The sequence below is a fragment of the Chionomys nivalis genome, chromosome 5, assembly GCF_950005125.1.
Source record: "Chionomys nivalis chromosome 5, mChiNiv1.1, whole genome shotgun sequence".
NCBI lineage: Eukaryota > Metazoa > Chordata > Mammalia > Rodentia > Cricetidae > Chionomys > Chionomys nivalis.
In genome coordinates this window covers 84,379,737-84,399,319 of record NC_080090.1, presented here as the reverse complement: position 1 = coordinate 84,399,319, position 19,583 = coordinate 84,379,737, and the positions used below count along the sequence as shown (strand labels likewise).

Below are 19,583 nucleotides of genomic sequence, written 5' to 3'. Positions count from 1 at the left end.
AGGAGCCATTTCCCCATGATCTTGGGCACACATCAGGGAGTCAGTGGGTGCTACTGAATGTTCGGATGGCATGTGACCTCATTGATGGCTGGATCCAGACCTACAGCTCAGTCCTCCTACCACACTATGATATGTGGCACCAGACAGATGGCAGTGTCTCTGTCACACCTGGTCTGAGGAGCCCAGGTCTGACGGGTTGACTGGATGAAAAAGTCAAGTTTCATTTCTTCTATTCAACGATAGTTTGAAGTTCTATTAAAGAATTACATGTTGACTGGATTTCTAAGCGGTATCTTGTTTAGAGTCCAGAGACTGACTAGTGATGTGACTCCTAGAATCTTGTTTTGTGTTAGTAGCAGCTCAGCTGTAACGTTTTCATGGCTCGTATTGAACTGATGTGCAATAAATTTGTTAAATGACTCCTAAACTTCAGAATTAGCTACACATCCCTGCATTCCTGAGGCTTAAGACATCTATGAGGTATAGATGCCTGAATGCCACAAGTCATTCTCCCCCCTCCACCAGTGGTCTGCACACCAGATAACCCGACTTGTTAGCCTTTTCTTGGCACCTACTTCAAGAAATATGGCATTAAAACAGAGGCCACCAACATCAGGACTTTGCCTTCCCAGAGTGAGAGATGCCCTGTCCAGTGGCGGCTGGGAGCCAGACATCCTCCAGCCTCAAACCTAGCTCTGGGCCTTAGCAGCTTTGCAATCTCGAGCACATTTATTAAGCAACTGGGTGAAGAAGCATCTGTCATGTAAAAATTCTCTAAGGACTGAGCAGACTCTGCTTCAGAGAGTGGCCAGCACAGGATCTGGGGCGGAGCAAGCGAGTCACAGGTGACAATTGTCATTATGGCCTTTTCTTCCAAATAAAAGGCTCCCTTCTTCTTGTCCCAGAGTCTCTAGCCTTGTGAATCTTATGATTTTACCTACAGACATCACTATCAATTTCCACCCATAACTAAATACAGACTGTAAGTACAATCTCAGTGATGTTTTAGTGTTTACTCGAGTGATATGTTATAAACTCTGCAAAATACTTTCATATCTATCTCGCGTTTATCTTCCACAGCACACCTGAGAGGTTTGGGCTGCACGCAGGAAGGATTTAAGGCAGATGATATGTATCTATGTGCTTCCTGTATGCGTATCCGAGTACGGAGATGGATGTGAGAGGGGTCGTGTGTGTCTGTGAGTGTGAGGAGGAGCAGTTGTCGGAGCCTTGTGGTCTCAGTGGATCTCAAGTCACAGCTTGTCTGTCCCCACCAAAGGGGCCCGGCATCCACTGCTGTCCAGCTCCTGAGTGGGCTTTGACAGTGCTGGTGGGGAGAGCGGCTAAACTCCTGGGGAGCCAGTGACTCTCATGCCCTGTACTTACGGTGGACACTTTGTGTTATAGCATTACTCCTTTCTGGAAACACAGATGGAGAAACAACTGGAGTGTGAGTGTGGCCCTTGGCTCCTTCTCTTCCACCTCTTTCCCCACTTTCTTTGGTTACAGGGAACCTTGTTCCCCAGCTCTCAGGCCAGCAGAGTGCTGAGTATTTGGGGCCCCAAGTACACATTGCAGGGACTGGAGGTGAGAATCCCTTTCCTTCCTGGCCTCCACCAGCCTCTTTGGTGCAGCGCCACTCCTCTGTTTCTCTACTGCCAGCTGGTTCCTGCCAGCCCTCAGGTGGCCATGGTTTTCTGCTGTTGCATTTCTTTGGGGTGAGTCTTCCCTGTCAGTTTCTCCATCTCTCATCTATCAATCAGTCAGTCATCCCCTTTATCTGGAGTGGGTTTTGTCTTTACAATCACAAACATAGTCTCACACACACACACACACACACACACACACACACACACACACACACACACACCATGGTAAGCAGTGTGAGCTGAGATTCTAGGGATGTTAGTTTCATGGCTGTGGGAACATGGTGTTCTCAGAGAGCACTTGAGACTGCAGGTGTATGTTCACAGAGTGTTGTCTTCGGCATGCCTCGGCACCTCCACTATCGGCCCTCAAGTCCTCCCCCTCCCTTTTACTCATGTACAGGACATGGACAGGGTTCAGAATCCTAGGGGTCCTGAGCCAGCCAGGACTGCTCTGTGAGATGCCAGCTTGTCCCAATTTCCTGAACGGGAAACTTCCTAGGACCTAAAATTGTGGCGTTTTCACAAGCAGGCTGGCTCTTGAATCTGCTGAAGCAGCACGCTGAACTGTTAGATCACTGGGGAAATTCAAGTTAAATCAGTGGCTTGGCATCATGACAACCTAGGTAACTTTTTCTACTGAGAGCTGCTGACAAACGTATTTACTTGGTTCTTTAATGAAATAAATTTGTGACCATTTTCACGGCTTCTTAAATGAGCAATTATGAACCTAAAATTCTGTTCTGTAAACTCCAGAGATAATGAAATATGCACTTTGTACTGGTGACAAGTAAAAAGAGGCCAAGCTGAAGGGAAGAACAAGTGGGGGAGAGAAGAACTGTGGGGACCACCATGGGAGAGAAGCGAAGAGATCAAGTGTCACTCCTGAGGTAATGACCTCTCTCTCTGGCCTTCCGGGATTGAACCCTAAAAGCCTTTTCAGATGGCAGATGGCAGTGACCTATCTGAAGCAGTGATGTCCACTCCAGTCTAAAGCAGTGATGTCCACTCCAGTCTGAAGCAGTGGTGTCCACTCCAGTCTGAAGCAGTGATGTACACTCCAGACTGAAGCAGTGATGTCTACTCCAGTCTGAAGCCGTGATGTCCACTCCAGTCTGAAGCTGTGATGTCCACTCCAGTCTGAAGCCGTGATGTCCATTCCAGTCTGACTTTTCTCTTAATGACTCTGGTCCAGCATGGACAAAAGGTCATCGGCCGGCTCCCTGACAAGTGCCTTCAGGAAGGACCTCTGTCAAGTGCACTTGGCCCAGGAGCTGGCTCATAAGAGGCACGCTATGCTTTGATGATGTCACAGGAAGAAAATCCGACCTGTGAAAGGTACCAGCCATCTGCACAGTGTCTCTAGACAGGGCATGAACTTTGACCTCACATTTACATAAGACATGATTAGGCAAACAGTCTCACTCTCGCCCTCTTTCCCTTTCTCTCTCCCTTCCATCCCTTTCCACCCTCTGTCCCCACTGTACGTGTCTGTCTGTCTGTCTTTGAGACAGGGTCTCAAGTAATCCAGACTGACCTTGGACTCACCACAAGCAGAGGATGACCTTGAACTTGCGATCCTCCTGCTTCTACCTCCCTAGTCCCGGGATTCCAGGCATGCACCTCCAGGCTGAGGTTTCTGTGGTGCTGAACGCTGAGGATGGAACCTCAGACTCCCTGCTAGGCGAAGATTCCACCACCCGAGCTACATCCTCAGCTTCTAGTCTTTTGTTTTACTTTTTCCTCTCTTGCGCTTCTATTCTAGGGACAAAGGAACTTTTAAGAATGCGGTAAAGTTCCTTAGGAGACCGTGGGTGGGAAGAATAAGAATAGACACGTAAAAATAGCGTTCAAGCTATTTCACACTTAAAATTAGCTGACTGTCCGTAGAAGGCATACTATATTCAGGGATAGAAGGCAGTGAGCTTCTGTTGCCTGTAACAACATAGATAAACCAAAAGGGACTCATGCTGAGTCCCAGAAGGAAGCCCAGAGGAGTGCAGATTGTAGGGTTCCACTTACAGGCAGCAAAGGTAGTGGACGTGGTGGTGCACACCTGTGATCCCAGCCCTTCAGAGGTGGAGGCAGGAGGATCAGAAGCTCAAGGACAGACTTAGCTGTTCAATGAATTCCAGGCCCGCTGGGGCTGCATGAAACTCTGTCTCCATCAATAACACAAAAAGATAAAATGCAGGCAAGTGGAATCTATGGTAGAAAAAACAAATTGGTGGCAACCTGAGGCTGAAGAAGACGCAGTGTGTGGGGGCAGAGAGGCACGGGAGGCCTGAGGGGTCAGATCCACTGGATACATACAAGCAGTTGTGAGTTGTCTGATGTGGGTGCTAGGCACCAAAGCTGGGTCCTCTGGAGGAGCTGGAAGTGCTCTTAATTTGGGAGTCATCTCTCCAGCCCCCAAACTAGCATGTTTTATTGTGCGTTTGTACACGCACCTCAATGTGGTTGTTTAGAACACAAAAGCAGGGCCAATGAAGGCAGCTGGGACCTACGGTTATCACGTGCTCGCGGGACGTCCAAATAGGGCTAGGATGATACCTCCCTCCCAGCTAAGGCTGGACCAGAGCGAGGGCCTGAGGCTAGATTTTCCAGGAGCTTCTTCCTAGGTAAGCCTTCTACCCCTGAGCTAAATATCCAACTTCTGAAAGCCTTTGGGCAGTTAGAAAGAGGCCCAGGAGTCTTCCTTCTAGCAAGTAGAAAGGCCTTCTCTTCACCCTCCCTCACACCTCACGTTGGGGAGGCCCAGATTTGCATGGTGTGTGAGTTCACCTTTCCTACTTGTGTTGGATAGAGAAGAAATCTGTGAAGGTGGAGGAGTAAGACCCAGGTCTGATGCAGTCAGCTGTGGCTAGGGCATAGGTACCTCAGTCTCTCTCGCTGACACAGAGTCAGCCATGCCTGGAGCATAGGTACCTCAGTCTTTCTGGGTAGTTTTGTTGGGAAGTGTATTGACGGCATCAGGAGAGAGGAGGTCAGGCAGCTGGGGTTCTGGAAGGCCTCTGAGAAGGGATCTATGCCTCTGTATTTCCCACCCCTGAAAGAGGCAGCTTCTCTCTCTCTCTCTCTCTCTCTCTCTCTCTCTCTCTCTCTCTCTCTCTCTCTCTTTCTGAGTTCCTGCTTTAGGGGCCGCCATGTGCTGGTGCTATACCCAGAGCCCCAACTGAAAAAGTTTCTAAAACCTTGCCAGATTCCCACAGCCCTGTCTGCCCATTGTCACTGTTGAACATGTTTTGGACATTTTGTGAACACTGGTGAAATACTCGGTACATGCCAGACACTGTGCTGGATCCTGGCACAGTCAGAATACCAAGGTCAATCTGTCCTTCACAGCCCAGGTCATGTCAATAAAGAGGTTAATGAAATAAAAAGGCAATGCACTAACTTATGGGCACATCAGTAAGTCAGCAGGGGTCCTTTTAATACTGTGACCAGTTACCAGAAAAATAGTACTAGAGCCTATGCCCTGTGCTACAGATTCTTGGTCCTATGATAGTGTCAGTTATGAGTTCCATTTCATGGAGTGAGCCTTAAATCTAATCAGAAAGTGATTGATTACTCCTATATTGTATCCCTAACATCTGTGCCACTATTGGATCAGTGTTCCGCTCAACTCAAAGAGCAGACAGGGCTTCTCTGTAGCTTTGGAGCCTGTCCTGGAACTCACTCTGTAGACCAGGCTGGCCTTGAACTCACAGAGATCTGCCCGCCTCTGCCTCCCGAGTGCTGGTATTAAAGGCGTGCGCCACCACTGCCCGGCTTGAGAGCTTTTTCTTGCAGTGGATGGTAATTAACAGAGTCCCACAACTGGCCAGCCTGCAGAGTGCTCATCCCGGAATGGGACATCTGCATCACACCCAGGCCTCAGGGATCATCATGGAAGAGGAGCTGGATGACTACAGGAAACCATGTTTTCCCACATAGCAGAGCACATACGAACTCACAGGGATTTTGACAGCATGTACGAGGCTTGTAAAAGTTCCAGACAGACAAAAACCCCGGCATAAAGAGGAGGGAGGTTGGCACGAGTCTTGCCACTTGCTGAGGACTGCTGGCATTTGATAGTTGCTGGGAGAGGGAGGGTTGTTTTTTCTTAGGTGACCCCTGGTAGGTAGACCATGCTCCAGGGATTGACCCCACACCCAAGAGTATTGAACAACACAAACTGGACTAGATGGATTTAAAAACAAAAAGAACAGTTAAGTTGGGTGGGTAGAGAGATGGGGTGGTTCTGAAAAGTGTTGGGGAGGGGCTGAATATCATCAATATTGTATATAATTCTCAAATAATAAAATAACTATTATTTCAAATGTGATATTCTAGCACAAAGAAGGAAGTTAAGAGACGGGGTGATGGCATTCGGGAGGTAGAGGCAGGTGGATCTCTGTGAGTTCGAGGTCCAGGACATCCAGGCTATACAGAGAATGTTAGTATTCAGGCAACTGTACTGGCCTGACCTTGGGGTACACATCCTCAGCTGTGGCCACTAAGAGAACCTCCTGTGCACATTCACTATGTTCCCTTTTAAAAGGGCCCTGCCCACCTCCCATCTCTCTCTATCTCCATCTGGCTGTCTCTTTCTCTTCTCTTTTTCCACTCCTGTCCCCAGAGGCTGGTCTCCCTTTTCCCTCCCCCCTCTTCACATTCACTTTCCCCCAATAAAACCCCTCCACCTGAGCTCTGTCATGTGACATCTTTGTGCTACCTTTAAAAATTACAACAGAGAAACCCTGTCTTGAAAAACCAACCAAACAAACAAAAATTCGTGAGATAGGGCGGTGGAATGACACTGAGTTTTGGGTGGACGGCCCCACACAAGAAAGGAGATGGGGATGGAGGAAGGGCAGGGTGGATGGTGGTGGTAGCTGAGCCACATCCTAGAAGAAAAGTTAAACCCAACTTGGCTAAACATAGCCACGACAGGCAGCGAGAGGAAGGGATGTTCAAGGTAAAGCAGCTATAGTTAGGTCTGGGGGTGCTGTCTGGGGGGTTCAGTGCCGAATGTGAAGGGTGAATGAAGAGATAAGGGTTTGAAGGTGGTTGGGCCTGCTTATGCTTGAATCTTTAGAACTAACCATGAGTTTACAGGAAAAGTGAGGAGCCGAGCAAGGAGGGGGAAGCCCCCAGCTGGTTCAGTATGGGACAGCATGCGGGATCTGTTTCATCCACTCAGCCAATGATGTGAGAGAGGGAGAAGGAAGTGGGGGTGGGTAGTGGGGCACACTTTGTAACCTCAGCCCTTGGGGCCGGACGCAAGAGAACCAGCTATACAGTGAACTCAAGGCTGCCTTCAGTTATCTGAGACACTGTCTAAAGAAAACAAAATGGAAGGGGGAGAAAAAAATCCTATAGAATCAGAAGGACTTGGATTCAACAACCAAATGCAACACGTGCTGTCTTCAGGTTGTTTTTACTTACTTGCTTGTTTTGAGACAGCGTTTCACTAAGCAGTCCTGACTGGCCTGGGATTTGCTATAGAGGCCAGGCTAAACCTGGGGCTTCTGCTTCTCAAATGCTAAGAGACCAGGTTTTTGTCACCACACTCCACAGTCAAAACTGCTTTAAGAAGGCATTGTGAGTCCCTTAGGTATATCTGAATGTGAATTCTTCATAGTGTAGCATGTGAACCTCAAGGCATGATGACGCTGTGCGTATAGGAAGGGGTGTGCTTCTGGTGGCCTATAAAGTAGGGAGCTATAATGAAATGTTTGCGAAGGGAAATATCATGATATCTGAATTCACTTTAATAACTCCAAAAGTAAAATAAAGAACCCTATAGTCCGAGGAGTGATAATAGGCAATGTGAGAATATAAAATGTCTTTATTTTTTATTTATTTATTTTTTTTTTGGTTTTTCGAGACAGGGTTTCTCTGTGGCTTTTTTTTGGAGTCTGTCCTGGAACTAGCTTTTGTAGACCAGGCTGGTCTCGAACTCACAGAGATCCGCCTGCCTCTGCCTCCCGAGTGCTGGGATTAAAGGCGTGCGCCACCACCGCCCGGCTATAAAATGTCTTTAAATGTTGGTGCTCATAGGCTCTTTTCTAATTCTGTGCCTGTAATGAAAATCCTATTCATAAAAATGCCCCCAAGAATAGACCATGACCTGACACAGGACATGGCAGAAAGAGCTGATGCCCAGGACTACATGTGTGTGGGATGCAGGTGGTGAGCAACACCGGAAAAGGGAACTCGCTGTGCACACGAGACCACCATTTCTACCCTAAGCTGCAGGGCCTTTTCCCTGCTGAGAGCAATATCTTCCACCCTCCCCCTCTGGGATCAGGTGGCAATGCTCTTCAGGGATAAAGGGGCAGCTTCAGGTCTCTTCTTTCTTGGTGCCCAGCAAAAGATCTGCTTTAGTTACTGTTCTAGTGCTATGATGAGGCTCCATGACCAAGGTGACTTACAAAATAAAAGGCTGCGTTCAACTGGGGCTTCGCTTACAGTTTCAGAGGACCAGTGCCTAACTATCATGGCGGGGAATGTGGTGGCAGGCAGGCGAGCATCCAAGTATATGAGCCTGTGGGGCGGCCTTTTCATTCGAACCATTACAAGTTCCTTCCTGCTTATTGCTGGGCAGAGGTAACTTAACCACCATCCTTTGTTTACATAACCGTAATCCTGATATTAGAAGGAAATACGTAAGGAGTTTAGTAACTCGGCTAGTGCATCCACAGAGTATATCCATGGATCCCTACTGCGTCCCGCAAGCATTTCCTCTCTAGGCCTGGCACCACGGCCATTATCATTACAGACAATTGCTTACTGTGCACCAAATACTTTGCTAACTATTATTATCTTGTGGGGAAACAGTGTCTTTTGTAGCCCAGACTGGCCTTGAATTCGTTGTGCAGCTGAGGATGACAAACTTCATGTAACATTCTAGTTATTTATTTTCAAGACAGGCTTTCACTATGTAGGCCAAGTTGGCCTTGAACTCACAGAGATCTGCTTGCCTTTGTCTCCTGAGTGCTGGATTTAAGGGTTTACCACACTGTAATCCCGATAGTTGACAGATTTAGCATTCTTTAAACATTTCTATTTCTGTGTGTGGTTGTGCGTGTCGTGTGTGTGTGGTTGTGTGTGTTGTGTGTGTGTGGTTGTACGTGGTGTGTGTGGTTGTGCATGTTGTGTGTGTGTGGTTGTGCGTGTTGTGTGTGTGTGGTTGTACGTGGTGTGTGTGTGTGGTTGTGTGTGTTGTGTGTGTGCCACGGGCACATGTGCCAATAGAGAACAACCTTCAGGAGTTCTGTCCTTCTATTCTGAGGGTCCTGGGGTTCAGACTCGTCATCAAACTTGATGGCAAGCACCCTTTTTAGTCTCCTCTCTGGTCCCAACCTTGAACTGTTTGATCTGCTTGCCTTTACCTTAGATAGTCAAGGCTGAGCTAGCTATCAAACTCAGCTTTTGAGGAGGGTGGTGGTGGCGCACGCCTTTAATCCTGGCACTCAGGAGGCAGAGGCAGGCGGATCTCTGTGAGTTCGAGGCCAGCCTGGTCTACAAGAGCTAGTTCCAGGACAGGAACCAAAAGCTACGGAGAAACCCTGTCTCGAAAATAAAAAAAACAAAACAAAACAAACAAACAAAAAACAAAAAAAACTCAGCTTTTGTCCCTTGCCAAAAGCCAGTATCTAGGACCACAGGACGTGTCTCGTGGTGACCTTGGTATGTGCTGAAAGAAGTAGGGAGTATGCACACTCAGCTCAGAGAAAGTGGGGTCTCCAGCCTCCTCATCCACTCACCTCTACCCTCTACTGGGTGAGTTCTGCATCCAATTCTGAGCAAATCAGAGGCTCTTTTGTGCTTCACCTACAAACCACAACAATCCCTTTGTTGACAAACCCTCCAGAGACTGCACATGGATCTCAGTGGTCCCTGCTCAGCAAGCACGAGGCCCTGGATTCAGTTCCCAGCACCAAGAAATACACTCTAAATTTTCCAGTAAGCACTCCAGCAGGGTTGGTGGAGCAGGCCAGCACCTGCAGAGTGTTCTCTTTGAACACCTGCCCCCTTGGAGCACAGAGCAGAGCTGGCAGGCTGGTGATAGATGTGGGGTTGGCATGAGAAATTGAGGCCATGGGCTGAGTTCTTCTTGCCAGGTGGCTCGAGGGCTGCAGAGTGATGCAGGGCGGTCACAGGGGAACGTTATCGATGGCCTGACATGGCATTTGGGGGAATTAGCATTCCCTCATATGTAGTTATGAGGCATAGAATTATACAAAGGGACAGAGCTGGATCTGGGGAAGGGAGAAATAGTTTGTACCCAGCAGCGACAGTAAGTGAGCCAGGGAGAAGGGCCAAGTCGTCCATATCTTCCAGGTGCTTTCTCTCACTGCAGTTGGTGAGGCTGGCAGGTGGCCTTGGGGGGCAGAGCGGTTGTCGTGACACTGCCCTGAGTGTTAGGGTTCGGAACCAAAGTCCCTATGGACTTGGGTGGTCCCCAAGGGCCATCTCCCCCTTGGATTTCTTTGGACAGGCTTCTTTGCACTCAGCTTTAGTGTCTGGCACAGTGCTTGGCAGAGCAGGTATTAGCTGAACGAATGCCAATAAATGCATAACTTCTACGGTCTCTGAGGACTAGGGTGCTTGCTTTGAGACACAGTCTGATTGTGTGGCACAGGCTTGGATCTTCCTGCCTCAGCTGTCCAAACGCTGGGGTTACAGGCGGGCACCACCAAGCCTGCCGAGGAATTTTGTGGTTTTGTTGTTTTATTGCTGTCTCTCCTCAGCATGTAGCGCGGTGTCAGACACAGCGCACACTGGGCGAGCACTTGCTGATCTAGCAAGAGGCTTTGTGGAGGGTGGGTGCAAAAGTGTGAGACTGTGGCGGTGGGGACCAAAGTGTTTGATAGAAGGGGTGGGGGAAGGGAGACAGGCACAGAATTCTGCTCCCTGCAAGCAGGGCCCTATAGCCACACAGTCCTTGGCAGCAGCCTTGGGACCATCTCTCCTGTCTTTTGGGCTGATAGTTCTCAAAATGTAGCCCATAGACTCTCAGCTCAGAGTCTTCTGGGAAGACTGAACTCATCCTATTGCTACTGAATCAGGAATTGAGCCTGGGAACCAGCATTTTGTGGGAAATTCCAGGAGTTTGTTTGTTTGTTTTTAAAGGCCTCTTAAATTCTGGGAGCCAGTGGGTTATGGTGTCCCCCCCCATTCTCTGCCATTCTGGGCTAGCTGCAGTCACTGCTCACTGAGGCTATGCTCGCCATGTCACATAGTCCTGCCTCCTGAGATATGGGTATTGCTACTCCTTCACATTCGAGGAAAGGAGGCTCTGATGAATTCGTGAAGTTGCCTCAGGTCACAGCAGTGAGAAAGCAGCAGGTTCGGGGCCCAAGCCTGGGCTTTTCGTGACATGGCTTCTGCTTTTCTCGAGGGCATCCCCCTTCATGGCTAACCCTCAACCCGCTACCCCATCCTCTTATTTGGATCTTGGGGGAGGAGAGCTGTCAGTTCCATCTGCAGTGACCTTGTGCTCTGGCCTGTTTTGATGGACTTGTGAGAGAGAGGTGGGGGCAGCCTCTCTTGGCAGACAGGCGTCCATCTGTGTTTACTGAGGACCTACACGCTAGGCACAGTGCCCAGGGAGTCCGGGCAGGGGGCGAGGTCCGAGAGGAAGCAGCTCTGACCCTGTTGACCAGACTCCCTGTCCCTCCGACTGACTTACATGTCTGCAGCTGTCACCTGCTCGGCAGATGGGCTGACTGGCAGTAGCCCTCCCCAGGCTCTTCCCAGATTGGCTCGGTTGTAGCCTGGCTGCCCCTGAGCTACGGCCATCTGTGCCTGAGAGAGACTAAACACCACGAAGGGCAGCCGGGGTTCTCCCAGCCCTTCCAGGTTGTGGGGAGAGAGTTTGGGACCTTGTAGTGCTTATACTGCCTGAGCCCAGTAGGCACCCGAGGACCAGCACACAAAACCCGGTCTGTTATCTTTTCTGAGGTGGGAATGCCTACACTTATCCGCCGAGAGCCTCAGCTCCAGCCTTGTGTCTAAGCTGTCTCTTTCTGCGTCTTTCTCCCTGTCAGCTAAGTGACCCTGGTGTCTCTCCAGGGCAGCCAGAGTCCTGCTTCAGCTGGAACCCTTCTCTGAGGGAGATGGAAGGGAGGCGTCAGGCAGGAGGGAGAAGTCTGCCCCTGATTTAATGCAGCCCTTCTTTGAATTTATTTTCATAACTGATTGAGCTTGGTGCCTTTATTTATTGATAGATAGATAGATAGATAGATAGATAGATAGATAGATAGATAGATAGATAGAATCTTACTATATAACCCAGGCTGGCCTTGAACTCATGATCCTTGTGCCTCAGCTGTTGAGGAACTGGGGATTACAGGCCTGTGTTGCTGCGCCTGGCCTTCATTGTTTTTCTAATGGGAAATGCAGAGCCCGCATTCCCTGACTGTGAAACAGAAGAGCAAAAGCGGCTAAGAGTAGGGAATCAGTGTGCCAGGCAGTGGGAGAGAGGGGGGTCCCTGCCGCGCGTGCATGCCATCCCCAACCCTTGCAGCTTACAGTGTACTTGCTACTCCGAAAGAAGGGGGCGCTGCGGCCCCCTGCGGAAGTTCATTAGGAGAGAGTGATTGATCCTCCTTGAGCCCAGCCGCATCCAAGCCTCTGTGTGGAGGAGCCTCAAGCCCCAACCCCCAAGGACCGGGAAGCTCAAAAGTGCTCTAATTCAACAAACAGTTATGTTCAGTCTGTGCCCGGCATTTATGGAGGGGAAATCAGACATTTTATGTTCCTCTGACCCAGACCTCCCATTTTATCAAGAGCAAGGGCCAGGGACTCTTCACTGGCAGGCTGGTATCCCTGATGGGAAGGAGCTGACATATTCCCAGGTAATCTGGTCACCCTCTTTTGAAAGCATTTGGATTCATAGTTCCCCAGAAAAATGAGGACTTTTGGGATAAAAAACTAACATCCACAACAACAAAAAAAATTGGACCACTGCAATGCAGTACCGCTGAAATGCCGGCTGCCCGGTATAAAACGGGCGGTATAAACTGGGCGCTCTTCCAGCACATCAGGGGCTGCCGCTTCCTCGCCCCCTCTGGCAGCTGCTCTCACAGCCCTGAAGCCTAGGGTGGGAGAAGGGGCTTCAGCTTTCCTGCCACAGAGTTCTGGACTGCCCAGGCAGAACTCAGGAGGTGATCATATGACTGCGGATGGGGAGGACAGCGGACAGGGGTCCAGACTGGGAGGTGGCTTCATCACCTCACTTAGCTCATGTCTAGGACTCAGAGAACCTGCAGCTAAAACCTATTATGTCTATTGCTGTCTCTGTTCAGAGTGAGATGTGTTTTTAACTTTCTCCACTGTATCCCAAAAAAAACGGTGTGTGTGTGTGTGTGCGCGTGTGCGTGTGTGCGTGCATGTGCATGCGCGCCTGTGTGCCTTTTCCATTCACCCACTATTAGTATCCCAGCTTAGAGATGCAAACCTATGGACTATCAGGGCTGAAAGGAGCTTAGAGATCACCTTACCCAGTCCCTTTGTCACAGGAGAAGACCGTTAGCCAAGGTCACTCAGCTGGGGCAGAGCTGCTTGTAGAGCCCAGAGGCAAGGCAGGAAGGGATGGAACACACTGAGGGAAACCCAGCCAGAGGGCTCTCAACAGGGGCTAGTGGCTTCCTCCTGACTCACTAATGAAGTCATCCAGTAGCTAGTCAAGGCAGCCAAGGAGGTGATAACAGAATTTGTGTGGTATGTCCCCCTGCCTCCTGCAAGTACACACATATGTGAGTGTGTACACATATGTGTGTGTGTGGGAGTGGGGATGTGCACATGTGGATATAAATGTGTGTGTGCGTGTGTGTGTGCATGCGAGCGCACACATGCAAGCGCACACATGTTCCAAAGCCCACTCCTCTCCCCAGTGCCACCATGTACTAGCACCACTGACAACACTGTCCAGGTGCCAGGAAGCATCTCTGTCATCTGAGTGCTGCTGCAGCCCCCTCCTGGGTCCTTCACAGCCTCTTTGCCCTCAGGTTTGGGGACCTTTGTACAATGTCACAAACTTCTTTGTCATTGGCACCCACACGCTTGCTTCTGCTCTTGCTCCTGGTTATCCAGCCACAAGCCAGTAGCTTAGGAGGTACTTTTGAAAACAATATTTTTTATTATTTAAATCATGTGTATGTGTTGTGGGTGTGGGTGTGTGCATGTGTGTAAAGTCGTCCAGGAGGTCACCTGTGTCAGATCCCCTAGGTCTAGAGTTACAGTAGTTGTGAGCTGCCTGACGTGGGTGCTGGGACTCGAACTCCAGTCCCCTGGAAGAGCTAGCTGTACATGCCATTACCGCCGAGCCTTGTCCCCAGCCCGAATTTCTCTGAATGCTTCTTCTCTCCTCTCACACCCAGTGCAATCCCAAAGCCAACCATGTCTTTCTCTTTCCATCCCGGGTCACCTGGTCCAGCTTTCAGCATCTCTCCTGGAATATGCAGAGTCCATGCAATCCGGCTACAGTGCACTTTCTTCTCTGCTGCGTCTTCAAATGAGGTCAAGCCTTCCTTCCTCCAGGAAGCCCTCTTTGTTCTCCCTGAGAAACCTAGTCACCTTTGTTACACAGCACTGTCCCATATTTCTTATATTACTTGTCGCATCACAGATATCAAGGCATGTGTGCATGTGTGTGGTCAGTGGCTAGTGTCACTGTGCAAGCAAGCCAAGCACTCCATGAGGGCACAACTTCGTGTGCTTCTGTTGATCCCTGACTCCTCAGCCAAGCACCACAGTTGATTCATGGAGCAGACAGTTAACTATAAGTTGCCGAGTGGACAGAGGAATTGGCAGGTAAACTGAGGTAGGTGAACTCTGATGCCAAGAGTCCAGCCATAAGAACTGGCCTGAATGCAGTGATTGTCCCCAACCCAGCAGGAAGCTGGTCCGTCAGTGGGGGAGTGCAGCAGAAAAGCCATGGAGAATGTGTCTTCTTGGGTCATGTGACTGAAAATATTAGACCTTGGGAGCAATTAGTTAAGTTAATTAGCTCATCTATTTAAGCAGCAGCTAAGGCAACGGGGCCTGAAGACCATTTTGGGAAAGACACTCAATTATTTGCACCAATGTCACCCTAATTTCCCAGTAAGCTCGGCGGTGGCTGGGCAAGGGAAGAGGCTTGAACACTCAATTAACTTCCCCGTTTTGAGGCTGGAGTGGGAGGAGGGTGGCTAAAAGCAGGCTGTCCGTGCCTGGAGGCCCCAGTGGCCATCTTACCACTGTGCACTGACCCTTCTGATAAAGACACAGGCTGAGATGTGACCCAGAGAGAGCGTGAGTTAATCAAGGTCACCCAGCAAGTCAGTGACAGCCGGGTCCCAGGTTTCCGCCTCCCTGTCCAGGACCTCCATTTCACTGCCAGACAGAGCCTCACAGCGTGGCTTACCCGGAGAAAGGTCCCGAAATGAGGCCCCAACGCTGTCCTGGATGAATTCCCTCTTCCTAGTCCCTGATATCAGGTCAGCAGTTAAGGCTGATGAAGTGTTTACCATGCGCCTCTGTTGTGCTGGGTGAGTGGGGTAACTGCAAAGAACCCACAATGCACCAGCAAAGCCTTTGGAGACCGACCGTTGTCAGTCTTGACAGAAGGAAGTTCATGTGGTCTGGGTGTTGCGGGTGGGGGTGAGGCGCTCTGACAGGTGACTGAGTGGATTAGAAAGCTGTGCAGGGTGTGGGCAGGGTATGGGCACAGATGCGCTGGAGTCTAGGGCCAGAGACATGGGTGCTGAGTGATCAGATGAGGCCATGAGGAAGGGCCTTCATGGTCAGAAAGCCTCACATTGACTGTGTGCACCTGGGAGAGAGCGATGCCAGGGGTTTTGTTGCTGTTTGTTTTTTTTCCAGTTAGAAGGATGCCATTGAGACGTCAAACCATATATGCAAAGAGGCAAGAGTATTCTGCACCGGGGAGGGACATATTTCCATGGGCTGTTAGTCAAGGGCTTGTATTGCTGGCTTAGGAATCAAAACTCGAGAGGAGGGGAGGTGGGAAAAAGAATCAACCAGAGCTGGAGTCCCGTGATCCAGGACAGAATGGAGTCGTGGGCTTGGGTTTTTCTCTAGGATTCAAGAGTAGGTGACTTGGAAGGGCATGTCTCCTGTCCAGAGCCTCTCTCTCAACTCCACATCTGCCTGTATGGTATTCCCCCAGACTGCAGTCCAGGCTTCTGAACTGGGAATGCCCCAAGCCAAACTCATATTCCACAGTCCCTCTGCACTCTGGTGATAGACTCCACTCTCGCTGCAGCAAGACACTGCAGAGCCCCAGAATGCCCTGCGTGCCCAGCTCTCCTTTGCTTCCCAGGGCAACATCTTATTCAGCTGGAGCCTTCTAGTCATGCAAGTCCACCCTGCCTTTTATGTTCACACTGCACTGCTAGGGGCCACCTGTGTCATCTGTCCCATACCTGTGCAGTACTGGCTGCCCCCCTCCAAGCCTAGCCCTGATGTAAGCCTTTACAGTAACTCATTGCTCACAGTTTGACCTCCAAGGCCCTTTGAGTTCACACCCCTGATGATTCCTGAGTCTCATTCCATTTCCCATGACTCCTTCCCACCCTGCTCGGCCTCCTGAACGAGGCTGAACATCCTTCTCATTGGAATCAATGAAAGGTGGACTCCGGGTGCCAGTGAGAGGCTGTCTGCCTTGGGAGTTTCTCCAGAGCAGGCCCTGCTGAGGTCCTAGGGAAGCACCCTATTCCATGGACGCACCCCATCCTGCAGCTCGTGTGCCTCCCTCCGCTAGTAGGGACTGTGACCTACAGTTTGTCATTCCCAGGCCTAGTAGAGTGCGTGTGTGACGCACAGTGCATCCTCCGGAATGCTTATGCAAAGAATGTGGGACAGAAAGTTCCAGGTTGCTTCTCTTTTTCTCTGCAGGAAAAATCCAACTGTACTTACACAGGCGGTGTGGGTGTTCTGACCACTAGATGGCAATAGTGGTCACTGTGTGGGCTAGCCCTTCCCGCCCCCTCACTCAGGTGGGTAGGCTTGCCTGGAGCAGTACCCTCACCGAGGTACCGCACTCCCACAACAGTGGAACTTTTAACTTGTCTTTTTGAATTCTCTGGAGAGAGGCTCAGTGCACAGCTCCAATTTCCTTTTCCTCTTCAGGGCACCTCTGCCAAACGTTCTCTGCATAGGTGACCTGGGAATTGCTTGCTGCTCATGTCTAGGAAAAGCCCTTCTTGGGGAGATCTAGAGATCCTTTTTTGAGTACAGCTGGAAGTGAAGCTGTGACAGGAAGATACTAAAATTGGCGGCACACTGTTGGACAGTCCTGTCTCTCTCGGGAAAGTGGGTGGCTGTCCCAACTCACAGATCAGGGCTCGAATCCTGGCTTGGGCCCTGGCTCCAGAGGCTGGAGCAAGTACTTTGCCTTTTGGGAGTTTCAGTTTTCTCAACTCTGAAGCTGGATGCTTCTGGGTCTGGGGGCTTAGTGACTAGAATGGGTGGAAGGAGGGAGGGGACGTGGAGGAGGAGAGGGTCTCTGTGTGTTCTTGTGACGGTCGTGGTGGCATCTTCAGGAGTTGAAGCTCTTTGTGAGGAATCTCACCTCGCCTTTATCCCTCTGCCCTTGTTCCTGGGAAGCCTGGGGTGGGGTGGGGGCTAACTTCCAGCAAGGGATCTTCTGCAATGCAGGGAACCAGCTGTGGTGTGCTCCTGGGGTAAAGCCTGGGGGAGGAGCTGCCAGCTCAGGTGCCACAGACAGGAAGGAGGCTACCTGAGCAGCTACAGGGGGGAATGCAGAGCGGGTTTCAGGGTGCCCCTTCTGCGCATGATCCCCACTCCCATTCCATCCCAGAGCTCTGGACACAGGCAAGGGGCGTGCTGCTTAGATGCAAAAGAGCCTGGGCAGCTCCCTGTCGGTATGGACCTGAAGGGAGACACTTTGCTCCTAGTATGTGTACTTATTTGGGAGTGACCTTGGTCGTGAAGGAGGCAACAGCCCCTTCCCCGGGGGCCACTCCCGGGTCAGACAAGGCGTGACCATGACTGGGAATTGGGTTGGTTTGAGCTGGCACCTGGGGTGAAGCCAGGTGAAGAGAAGAGCAGGTACCAGCTGCATTCTGCTTTCCCCCAGGAAGTCTAGGACAGAAGTCAGGGGCTCTTGAGCCACTAAGTGAGGTGTTATGGCAAGGGGAAATATGGCAGGCGAGGATTCAGTGTCCCAGTGTCCCAGGGCGAAGCTGAAAGTAGAGGAAGGCTTGATTGCTCCACCAGCGGGAGCGAGCATCTATAGGGAGTGCCTTAGGCTCTTTACACCCACCATTCCCTTAGTCCTTAGGGTAATAGACCCGCTTTATAGTTAAACTCCAATGTTGCAGGTGAGGGGCTGCATAGTCAAGTCACACCAGGTACCTGTGGCAAGCCCTGGCATTTGAGCATTTGAGGACACTTAGCCTCCTGCCTGTACTTACTGAGGATTCCTCCCCCCCCATGTGTGTGTGTGTGTGTGTGTGTGTGTGTAGGCTAGATCAACGGAAGGCCTCTCACGGAGACTACAGTTAAGAGTATAAAGGGTGAAAACAGGAGGGGGAGGGGCAGGGACCTGAGGCTAGCAGTGCTGGGGGTGGGGCTGACATGGTGAGAGGGTGAGGGGAAAGAGGGTAGTGCCCAGCTCTGAGAGCACAGCATGTGCCAAGGTCCTGCAACAGGTCAGAGCATGGCCCTTTCAGGTCCTACAAGGCAGTGTAGACAGCTGAGGGCAGAGATGTGGGCAAGGGTAGAACCCAGTGAAACTGGAGAGTGGGGGGGAGGTGGCACCTTGAGGCTCTGGGGCAGGAAACTTGCAGGAAGACCAAGATGGAGGACAATTGGATGGGGGAAGTACATGGGGAGGAGGGGGAGGGTATAGAACAAGATGGAGGATAATTGGATGGGAGGAGGGGGAGGATATAGACCAAGATGGAGGACAATTGGATGATGGGAGGAGGGGGAGGGTATAGACCAAGATGGAGAACAATTGGATGATGGGAGGATTACCTGGGGAGGACCGGGAGGGTAAGATCAAGATGGAGGACAATTGGGTGGGAGGAGTACCTGGGGAGGAGGGAAAGTGTATAGATACGTATTTAGACCATGTGGACTAGGGAAAGATCAGCATCTAGAATCACAAGGCTCAGCCTTGGGCCACCATGACTCTTTGGTTGAGTCACCCACATTTTGAGGGACATCTATTCCTGCCTCACTCTGAAGCCGCCAGTATGAGTTTGTAAAACAGTTTGTTCTTAGCACCCCTGTAGGGAAGGGAGCCAACTGTAGATGCCATTCTCAGAGGACACGCCCCGCCCCCCAGCTCTCCCTGCCTGCAGATGACAACTCTTTCACATACCAACAGAATTCTGCTGTCCCTCCACCCTAGGAGGGCACAGGCACGTGGAGACAGCCTGTAAACTAAACAGGTATTCAGCCTTACAGCTGGATGTCTCTGATTTAGACCCAATTGCATGGCAGCAGTTTTGAGTAAGCTCCAGGCATCTTTCATGTTACCCATTCCCATCATGCAGGTGTGGGTCCTCTAGGGCAGGATGCTATTGGGCACTCCTAGCTACAGGAAACCCTGTATTCTAATCTGAGAGCACCCCTAGTACTCTGTATATTCTGACCTTGAACTCTGGACCCTCGGGTCACGCTTTCTTTCTGAAGAATGGCCACCTGGGAGCACCCTTCCCAGCATCCATGTGCAGCCCCTGCCAGGTGTTCAGACACATGCTCTAGCCCAGGCATGCTGCCTGGAATCCCCCAGAGTTAGCTTTTCTGTAGCCTAGGGGCCTTCAGCAAGCAGTGCCATTCTAAAACAAGGTACTAGCCCCCACAAAGAGCAGCAATGCTGCAGGAGCCCGCAGTCGCTGGGCTAGGCGTGATGGCATACAGTCTTGGGGCTGGGGACAGGGAGAGGAAGAAGGGGTCTGGGAAACCCTG

General features: G+C 50.7%; 1 protein-coding gene across 1 annotated transcript in view; it reads left to right on the top strand.

Annotated features, from left to right (window-relative positions):
• Syt2 (synaptotagmin 2) overlaps positions 1–19,583 on the top strand; it is a 113,074-nt gene that overhangs the window by 41,538 nt on the left and 51,953 nt on the right. The window lies entirely within an intron of this gene.